Source organism: Hyperoodon ampullatus, assembly GCF_949752795.1.
Source record: "Hyperoodon ampullatus genome assembly, chromosome: 15".
Lineage (NCBI taxonomy): Eukaryota > Metazoa > Chordata > Mammalia > Artiodactyla > Ziphiidae > Hyperoodon > Hyperoodon ampullatus.
The window spans coordinates 26,195,969-26,207,298 of NC_136928.1; positions in this window are offsets into that span (position 1 = coordinate 26,195,969).

The following is an 11,330-nucleotide window of genomic DNA, read 5'->3' on the forward strand; positions in this document are numbered from 1 at the left end:
TCATTGGGTGCCACCAAAGCAACAGTTTGTTAAGTCACTTACTGGTCTTGGACCAGTGATTTGGCCACTCTGAGCCTCAATTTCCTCATCCTAAAATGGAGGTGATACTACGTACTTGGCAGCACTGTCGTGAGAACTGAGTGAAAACCATGTTGTCTCACCAGAATAACTAGTAGGCCAATGTTCACTGCTTTGATTATTAGACTGCAAGCACCTTGAGAGCATTACTGTCTTAGTCATCTGTGTCCTCAGTGCCTGGCATGGGCCTTTGTGTTTGACATCTTTTTGTTGGGTGGATAAAATAGAATGAAGCAAACAAGTCCTAAGCCTTGGAGCTCTGCTAGAGCGACAGTGTTGAGAAGACACAGCAAGTTCTGACCTCCCAGTGGGTGACTTAAAGAGTTGCGGAAGCAAATGCTATTCAAGGTGATTCTCGGATTGATTTAATTGTAACCAAATTCACCCAGTTCCATGACGATGAGTGGTGGAAGTCACTTTGGTTACATAAATCAATCAATTCATCCTCCATTATTCATTGTGATTCCTCTAAGAATATACTGAGGTCTACTGTGTGTGTGGAAGGTGTGAGGATGAGTCAGTCGCATTGCCCCTGCCCTCCAATGTATGTGAAGGGTAGGATCTGATGTGCAAACAGGTCCATGACCATCCAGTATGTGATACTTGTTACCGTGTGTGAAGAGCTATGGTGAGGAGTGATTCATGTGATGTGACTTGAGCTGGAGGAGGGGGTAGAAGGCTGCATGGAAAGGGCAGCATCTGAGCTGGGCCTGCAGAATTCACCGATTAGAGGAGGTAGGCCCGGGAAGAGGGGCCAGCATGAGCCAAGACTCAAGGATATGACATCACATGGCACTTCTCAGTGAAGCTAAGCCCCATAGGGCTCACTAAGGATGCACGTGGGAAGCGTAAGCTAGGGCTGACAAGGCTGAGTGGTGGTCAGATTCCAGTCAGCCTTGAGGGCAGGCAAGGCAGGGTGGACATTACTTCTTAGAAGATGGCCTACCTTCAGAGATGTTTTATAAGAATTAGAGTGACATGACTGGATCTCTTTTTGAGGAAACCATGAGAATTCAAAGCTGGAGGAGTTAGAGACTCCAGTTAGAAACAGTATCAATGTCCAGATAGAAGAGGATAATACGAAAAGGGCTATAGGAAAAGCAACAAATAGAGTCAAATATTTAGAAGATAGTATTGACAAAAATCAGCAACTGATGAGATCTGAGGGGGACTTTGAGAATTCAGAGATGCGTTGGGGGTTGCACCCAGGGCGCCAAGTAGACAATGAGCATGTTGGTCAAGATGGGAAGCAGGAGGAAGAAGCAGGTTTCAAGGTGAGCATTGTGGTATCATGAGTTCACTATTGGTCATATTAAGCTCTCAGCCGCCTACGTTAAAATATCATCCATTTCGTCTTCCCTACTTGCTGCTTCTAAGAAACACTTTTAAAAAAAGAATTGCTATAAATTACAGGTCTGAGGCACTGAGTTATCCGTGCCTCAGGCTAGCGGAAGTGATGGTATAGATTAAAATTAGGTTATCTCTAAGAAGCATTTAAATATGTTCAGGTGTCTTTCATTTTCAATACTGTCTCTGATTCTCCCATGCAACCCCCTTCCCTTCACAGCTGAGCTTCCTGCGTCTACTCACTGTCTACTCACATCCTCACCTCACTCTCTTCTCAACCCACAGCAGCCAGGCTCATCAAAGTGGCCCTCTCTAAAGTCACTAGTGGACCTTTTCCACCTCTGCTCTGACCTGAGTTATCAACTCCTGTTGTTTACACTGTTTTCTTTACTCCTTCCCACTCCTTCCAACCATGACGTCCTCTCTTCCTGAAGGTTTCCTGCCAGAATTCCCATTTCTGCTGCTGGTTCTTAGGAACTTCTTGGTTCTTCTCCCTCCTCTGCCTCTCTGAGGGTCCACCTTTCCACCCCGGCTCTCCTCTCTCTGCACCCTCTCCATGGTCCTGTTCATCCACTTTTGTTTTTATGCTTAAATTGCCAAAACTGTATTTTCAGCTCCATATTGCATATTGCAAACTATGTACCAAATATCTCTATTTCCAAGGCCCACTGGAACCTCAAACTCATGGAATCTACAACCAAACTCACTCTCTCTCCCCCAAACCTGCCCTCATTCATTTTCCCTCCTTACTGAACCTCATCCCCATCTACATAGATGCTCAAAACTCCAAACCTGAGCCTGACCCTTGACTCCTCTCTTTCGTACCCACCGCATTCTGTCACCAAGCCTTCTCCCCTCTCCTTTCTTAATTGTTCCCAGACCCATCCTTCTCCCAATTTGCACTCCTGCTAACTTGGCTAACAATTTCCGTGTTGTGTTCCTGTAGCCTTCTTCCTGACATTGGCCCTCTGTAGTCCATTCTCTAAACTACATCTGATTAAGTCCTTGCCATCCCTTCATTCCACAAACATTTACTGAGCACTTAGCGGGCATTGTTGTTAAGTGCTGGGGAAATAGTGATCGAGAAAGACAATGTCTCTACCCTCATGGAGTTTACATTTTCCTTCCCTGTGACAGGTATACTCTTTCTCAGTTCCTTGCCTTTGTACATGCTCTTTTGCTGCTCAGGATTGTTTCTTCCCCTCCCCAGCCTTATAATTGCCCTTCCTCACCTGACAACTCTATTTTGCTCTTCAAGAGTCAGCCTGCAGTGGAGGCTAACACAACATTGTAAAGCAACCATACTCCAATAAAAATTAATCATAAAGAAAGAGTCGGCCTAGATGCTACTACATCTGGGGGTTCCCCAACCCCCCCTCCAGTTCCTCAAGCTAAGTGTAGAATTCTGTGCCAGTCCCTTGCATAACATTTATCTCATGACTACACCATCCAATCCATTAGTCTGCCCCAGATCACAGGCTGCTTGAAGGCAAGGATTGGATCTTGTAGGTCTGTGTGTCCTCAACATCCCTAGCACAGCACCTGGTATAGTTCATGGCACAGAGCAGGTACTCTCTGTGTAAATGTACGTTGAATGAATTCATGTTGGAATAGTGTTTAGGAGAGAATTCTAGGTTTGAAATACAGATTTATAAGGGTATTAGTTAAGACTTTTGATTGCAAATGACAGAAATCCAGCCCAACCCAAATTATTTTAAGCAAAAAAGGATATGTACCAATTCATATAACTGGAAAAAAGAGGGATGAGTGGATCTTGGGCATAACTGTATGCAGGTTCTCAAAAGTGGGTGAAGGACTTCCCTGGTGGTGCAGTGGTTAAGAGTCCACCTGCCAATGCAGGGGACACGGGTTCAAGCCCTGGTCCGGGAAGATGCCACATGCCACGGAGCAGCTAAGCCCGTGCGCCACAACTACTGAGCCTGCGCTCTAGAGCCCGCGGGCCACAATTTCTGAGCCCACGTGCCATAACTACTGAAAACCTGCATGCCTAGAGCCCGTGCTCTGCAACAAGAGAAGCCACCTCAATGAGAAGCCCAAGGACTGCAACAAAGAGTAGCCCCTGCTCACTGCAACTAGAGAAAGCCCATGTGCCGCAATGAAGACCCAACGTAGCCAAATAAATAAATAAATAAATAAGAAAAATATTTAAAAAAAAAAAAGTGGGTGAAGACTCTCTAACTCTTGACTAGGCTTCACTCTGAGTGTTGCCACATTTTCTCCCCACCAGTCATGGGTTTTCTCCATGTCATGGGTGGAGGTTGCAAAAGGCCATAGACAGCTTCATCATCCCTAGCATGTGATCCCAGAGAGTCAAGAGGACTCCTTAGTCTTTCATATAAATTCTCAGTGAAGGATTCAGTTGGCTCAGCCTGAGGAATCATTATGGCCAAGAAGATGGGGGTACAGTGATTGGTCAGGTCTGGGTCCACCCCACTAGGATTGGCAGCCCTGTCAGAACCACATGGAGTGGGGAGGGGTAGCTCACCAAAGAGAAGATGAGATGTTGCTATTACCAGAAGGTGAAGAAGGCTTGCTGAGCAGATAAAAATAATAATGTTCACTGCAGGAACTCTCAGTGACTACATGGTAGTGGAGGCCATGAAAATGCAAGACTATCTGTGTTTCTGGCAGAGTCAACACGTGAAAATGTGACAGTAGACAGGAGCCAGAGAAGACACACATCTGGACGTGGTTGGTCTTATTTGAGAGGACATGAAACTCACACACCGGAAAGCCTTAAAAACAAAAACAGCTAATGCTTCTGATTGAGTCTTCTACCCAAAGAAAACAACCTTGGGCTGGACTTTAAAAAAAGTAGACTTGGACTTTGCTGGTGGCTCAGTGGTTAAGAATCCCCCTGCCAATGCAGGGGACACAGTTTCGAGCCCTGGTCCAGGAAGATCCCACACGCCGTGGAGCAGCTAAGCCCGTGTGCCACAACTACTGAGCCTGCACTCTAGAGCCGCAAACCACAACTACTGAGCCCGCGTGCCACAACTACTGAAGCCCGTGTGCCTAGAGCCCGTGCTCCGCAACAAGAGAAGCCACCACAATGAGAAGCCCGCGCACCCCAACGAAAAGTGGCTCCCACTCGCCGCAGCTAGAGAAAGCCCGCGCATAGCGACAAAGACCCAACGCAGCCAAAAACAAATAAATTAATAAATTTTTAAAAATTAGGTATTAATAGTATTGACTGGGGACTGGAGTCCCTGGAATCCCCCTAGATTTAAAAAAAAAAAAGAAAAGTAGACTTGAGATAGACATCTGAGATGGGGGAAGGAGATAACAGGTCCTGAGGATGGCAAGGAGGCAGGGCCAGGCTGAAAAAGGAGGCAGGTCTTAGGTTTGCAGAGGTTGCTGATTTGGGGAGACTAGAATGCAAAGGAAAATCTCTGACTGTTCTGTCAAGGTGATCACAGTACAGGATTGTGATGGAATTTGAATAGACAACACTTCTATTTTTCCCTTTCCTTCTCTCCCCTCCTCCCTCCATCACCTTCTTGCTTGCGTTCAGGCAAAGCTTCATGCTCATGCTGAGGAGGTGGATAGATCTAGGCAGAAACATTCCTAAGAATGATTCATAGTCATTCCTCAGCTCCAGCAGATGGAGGGAAACTGTGGGGTGGGCTGGCCTCAGGTGAAGAGCCACCTGGATCCCAGAAGCCCCTTCCTTCCTCTAGCTTGCACATCCACACTCAGGCCTATACCCCCAGGCCTCCCCCTTCCCCTGCCCTTCTAGAAGCCTGGCTAGCAAGGTGCTGCGTAGGCAAGATTCCCCCACAGGAAGGACCAGCGCTTAGCTGAGATGGACAGGCATACACAGGCGCTCAGAAACCCAGCTGTACGTGCATGAAGAATAATCCTGTTCCTGAACAGTTGTGTGTGTGTGAACCAAGTTCTCCTTATAATGTATGCCTGATCAGTTTGCCAACTTCCTCAGTTTTATCTATAGCCATTAGTCTATTCAGGTGTTTTATTTCTTCTTGAGTCAATTTTGATAATTCATATTTTCCTAGAAAAGCATTCAGTTCATCCAGATTTTCAAAAATTTGGGCCAGGAGTTGTAACTGGTAGCATTTCAGTAATTTAAAAAAATCTCTGTGTCAGTGGTTATATCCCTCTTTTCATTATAGTGTTATGTATTTCTTTTCTCTCTTTTTCTCTTTGAATAGATTTGCCAGAGGGCTATTTATTTTGTTGGTCTTTTCAGAGAACCATCTTTTGGATTTACCCCTCAAGGCTACTGTTTGAGGGGTTTCTTTCCCTCTCTTTTCTTTTTAAAATTTTTATTGGAGTATAGTTGCTTTATGATATTGTGTTTCTACTGTACAGCAAAGTAAATCGACTATACGTATACATGTATCCCCTCTTTTTTTGGATTTCCTTCCCATTTAGGTCACCACAGAGCACTGAGTAGAGTTCCCTGAGCTATACAGTAGGTTCTCATTAGTTTTCTATTTTATACATAGTATCAATAGTGTATATATGCCGATTCCAATCTCCCACTTCATCCCACCCTCCCCTTTCCCCCTTGGTATCCATACGTTTGTTGTGTATGTCTATGTCTCTATTTCTGCTTTGTAAATAAGATCGTCTATACCAATTTTTTCAGATTCTAGAGTGTTAATATACCTAAAAGAAGGTGATGTTAGAACAGTGACTAATATTTAGTTTTTTAAAAGAAATTTAAGTCCCTATCTTATACATACTAATGTACTTTTAGATGAAATGATACAATAACTTGGATTTGCTCAAAATTATCCAGTGGTGGAGGAGGTGTGAGCCGGAGAACAGTGTACAGATGAAAAAAACTGGCCACGAGTTGATAATTTCTGAAGTTAGACGATGGGTACATAGGAGTTCATCATCATATTCTCTCTATTTTGGAATATGTGTGAAAATCTCCATAACAAAAAGTTGGGTTTTTTAAAATCCTTGTCTCACCATGCATACCAAAAATTTCTAGATGGATGAAAACTCCAGTGTATAAAGGAAACCACACAGCCTGAAATATTTGCATGCTACCAGTCATTGTCAGTTATAATATTATGGTTATTTGTTTAAAGCCCTTAATTTAAAACATGTTCTGGACTTTTTAAAAAAGGAGATCACAAAGTACTAAAAGTTTATATAACCCTTGGATAGGGATGGACTTTCTAAGCATGACAACAAAATGAGAAATCCTAAAGATTTTACTGAAGGAAACTTTAAAGCTTTAGTATATCAATAAAGACTGTAAACAAAAGTAAAAGCTAATCAACACACTCAAGAAAAATATTTGTAGTATATAAATGACAAAAGATCAATATTCTAAAAAGCCTTCAAAAATCAACAAGAGGGCTTCCCTGGTGGCACAGTGGTTGAGAGTCTGCCTGCGGATGCAGGGGACACGGGTTCCTGCCCCGGTCCGGGAAGATCCCACATGCCGCAGAGCGGCTAGGCCCGTGAGCCATGGCCACTGAGCCTGCGCGTCCAGAGCCTGTGCTCCGCAACAGGAGAGGCCACAACAGTGAGAGGCCCACATACAGCAAAAAAAAAAAAAAAAAAAATCAACAAGAAAAGATGAATGTTCAGTATAAAAATGAGCAAAGTAGTACATAGTCAAGGCACCAAAGAGATATAAATGACTGATAAATTGTGAAAAAATGTCCAGCTATTAGTAATCAAAAAAATGCAAGTGAAACAGCCAGGCCATTTTTCAAATTGGCAAGAGTACGTCAAGGCCAAAGCATGAAGCTGTGGAGTTTGGCTGCAGCCGACAGATGATCGGCATAATTGAAGGATGATAAGCAGGAGTTATCTCTAGTCAGAGGCATCTGGTGCCTTATATAGGATGGTAGAGAGCTGTGAGACCAAAGGCTGGAGTAGCAGTCCAGGGGTGGGGGGAGCACAAAGCATGAGAAGAGAACAGTTGTGTTGAGAGAATTCAAAGGAAAAATCAGCTGGTCTTGATGGCTAGCAGACAGCAAAATCAAGATGGCCAGGGCTGTGGGGTGCCTGGGAGGACAGTGGCACTCTTGAGGGAAACAGGGATGCTGGGGAGTGGGTCAGGGAAGTCCAAGGTTTGTTTTTTGGTGCTGTGGGTCATTGTGGTAGTTTAGAGCCTCATTACTGGCTACCAATTCCAATGATTTAATCTACAAAACAATTTGCTGCCTCACACAATTGACAAGTCCTGGGTTAAAGTTTTTGGCACATCTGGATCTGGGTGCTCAAGGGATGTCATGAGGAGTCTTTTTCTTCTTCTCACCCAGAGAGAAGACAGAAAGGGCCACCAGCAGCTCCAGCCTCACACTCTGCCGGCTGAGCACAGGTCTAGAGTGGCTGTATTGGCCTGGCCTAGGAAACTCGCCCAGTACAGAGTACTAACTGTGACTGATGAACAGGCCAAGGTCACATGAGCTCCCCTGGAGCCTGGGGGTGGGGTCAGCCCTACCCAAACAACATCGACTCAGAGTGGGGGGGAAATGGTTCTCCAAGGGAAAACTGGGGTGTCTACCTACAAAGGGGGACTGGAGTTGAACAGCAAAACCAATAAATGTCCACTACCTCCCACCTCCATCCAATATCTAGACAGATCCCCCTTCTCGTATAATTTAAAAATTTTCTGTTTATCATAATGCAATTGTCCCTTACAAAACTTAAAACACACCTGTCCCACCTCCAGAAGGAGACGTTCCAAGTTCTCACCACTTACCATGCCCAGCCCCAATTCAAGATCTTATCTGTCGTGGTACTGAGCTAGCCCCTCATGGTCTTTCAATTTATGGCCAAACTACAATGATGGAAGAAAAATTGGATAACTGAAAGAACAAAACCCTCCCAGTTGAAGAGGGGAGGTGAGGGAGAACACTCAGGGGTCACAAGTCCATAGCCCAGTCCACATGCTTGAGCAGTCGGCGTGGATGAGGTTCCCTGGCCCACCCGTCTGCTGCTCTGGTTCTGCTGTCTCGGAGAGCATCCCTTATCCTTCATGCTCTGTGGCCATGTGCAAAAGGGGCTTTGAGGGGTCACCTCCCATTGGTGGAGGTTTGGGGGTGGGAAACTGTAGGGGCTGAGTAATCCCTGGCCTTTGTTTTCCAGGTTTGTGGGTTTTTCCTGGCAATACAATCCCTTTAATGATTAGAAAGCTCTCAGTCAGTTCGTATTCAGCCATCCCCAGAGCTATTAACCAAACTGGAAACCTATTGAAAGTTATAATTCTTTATTTTTATTTATTTATTTATTTTTTTGCGGTACGCGGGCCTCTGACTGCTGTGGCCTCTCCCGTTGCGGAGCACAGGCTCCGGACGCGCAGGCTTAGCGGCCATGGCTCACGGGCCCAGCCGCTCTGCGGCACGTGGGATCTTCCCGGACCGGGGCACGAACCCGTGTCGCCTGCATTGGCAGGCAGACTCTCAACCACTGCGCCACCAGGGAAGCCCGAAAGTGATAATTCTTGAATCAAGTCCCTGGTGATGCTGTTGGGGGAGGAGGAGGAGTTGTCTCTTAGCAACAGGGCTTGGTGCTCTGCCTGTCCCAGGAGCCCGTGGTTCTGTGGCTCTAGCTAGGCCTCTGCCGCAGGGCAATGCAAACTCCTAGTCTGTGATGAGAGGCAGAGTTCGTTTGCCCCTTCTCCCTCAAGCTGCATCTCACTGGAAGGCTGCCTGTATTGGAAGCAACGGTTGCCTCTGTTGAGCTGGGAGGGCACAGCAGGAGGGGTTCAAGAGGGCCTGAGGAGTGAAGAGCCTATCAGGCCCCAGGTTTGTCTCCCTCTGCGTTTCCAGCCTGCCTGTCTTTGCTTGAGCTGACTTTAGCTAGAAGCAGAGAACTGGCTCTTAATTATCTGACTCTCAGCCATATTGAATGACTGGCCTCAGGCAGAAAGGGCCTCTCTGGGCAAAGGAGCATTTTCTTCCTCTCTGCTTTCAGATGGGCCCCTTTTAGCCAGAGCGTGTCTCTTTCTTGTTGGACATTTTTCTACAAGTCCCCTAAAGTTCCAGCCTTGGTAGGAACATCTGAGCTCTAGAGGCCGTGGGAGAGTTTCATCAGCTGCTTTGCTGCTGTGTAGCAGGCTTCACCAACTTCTGAGCAGGGGAAGCGGTACGGTCCCTCTTAGTTCAGCTAATTCCTTCTAAAATTTTTTCCCAAGAAATTTGACTTCTGATTCTAATTTCTGAGTTTGGAATTTTTTCTGGTGCAGATAACACAGACCCAACTCCAACTGGCTAAAGCAAAAGGAATTGATTGGCTCACACAGCTGAACAGACCAGGATCTCAAACAGTGTGAGGAATCTCACTTCTACCTGTCTGTGTTGGCTTCATTCCCAGGTGGTTCCTCCCAGAGGAGGCAAAGATGGCCCTCACAGCTCTGGCCCTCCCCATCAGCTTTGAAACCTGAGCCCAAAGAGGATGCTTTCCCCAGTAATGCCAGAGAAGTCCCGGAGAAATGACTCATTGACTCAAGTTGGGTGATCTGTGCCCATCTCAGGACTCTGACTGGCCAGGCCTATATCACATTCTTACCCCTGGAGCAAGGGTGAACCATCAACCCCCACCCAGACCACATGGACTGAGAAAGTGGGGAAGGAAGGATGGTGACCCAAGGTCAAAGCAGGGTGCTGTTGCCAGGGGGACGACTGGGTGCTGGGCTGGCAAAGGGAACAGGCATCCACCCATACATCCATGTGGAAAGCCAGAAGGCAAATGGAACTCAAGAGTAGGTCAGGATGGAGAGGTAGAGCTGAGAGTCAAGGCTTAAAGATGTGAGTAAACCAGACTGTGGGAGTGAACCAGATAGAGGCAAAGGGGGCTTGAAGGCAGACCTCCCATCAGGAGATAGGATGATTAAGAAGACAGCAAGAAGAAAAGGTCAGAGAACCCAAACGGGGCAGCTTCATGGCAGCCTATGAACATGGAGCGGTCAGTAGTATTATCCAAGGGACGAAGTAGGTGAAGACCCTTGATGACAACTACATTGTCTGATTAGCAGGTGGTCTGTGACTTGAAGAGCACAGTGATAGCAGAGGTGGTTGAAGCCTGGTAGCAGGCATTTAGGAAGAGGAGGGCAGTGAAGAATAGGGTAGGGATCCCACAAGGCAGGGGAAGGGTGACCGGAAGCCAGAGATAAGGGGGGATGGGCAGCAGGCGTTCAGGGTGACCAGGAGTGGGACGCCAGGAAGGGTGGTGACTTGTGCCAGAAGGAACCTGGAGAAGACAAGTATCATGGCCCTTGAGGCAAAGGGAAGAGCAGGGATGGGAGGGAGTGGGACAGAAGCAGGAACGGGAACGGTGACATAACACTGGTATCATCAGGTGAGGTGACATCTTGGTCACTGCAACATGGTACCAGTAGTCCAGCTGGTCTAATGAGTGTGGTTTGCAAGACACGAAATAAGCATTTTTTTTGAGATGTAATAAGCTAGTACATATAGTACACTAATCGTAAGTGTACATATGTATAAGCTGTATAACCTTACATGTACACCTGTATAACCACCACTCATATCAAGATAGCATTTTCAGCATTACATAAAGTTCCCTCCTGCCCCTGCCCAGTCTATACAGGCCCCAGGGGTAAACTCTATTCTGACTTCTGTCACCATCAATTTAGTCTGTTCTTGAACTCCATATGTGTGGAATCCAGCAGTATGCAATCTAGTCTGGCTTCTTTCATGCAGCATAATATTAAATGGATTCACCCATGTTGTTGCATGTACCAGTGGTTCCTTTTCTTATTGCTGGGTAACATCCCATTATGAATATAACACAATTTATCCATTCTACTGGTGATGGGCACTTCCGTTATGTCCAGGTTGTAACTATTATAAATAAAACTAATGCTTTTTTTCTTTCTTTCTTAGAGAATTCTCATTCTTTCTCACTCTCATACATGCACAGCCCAC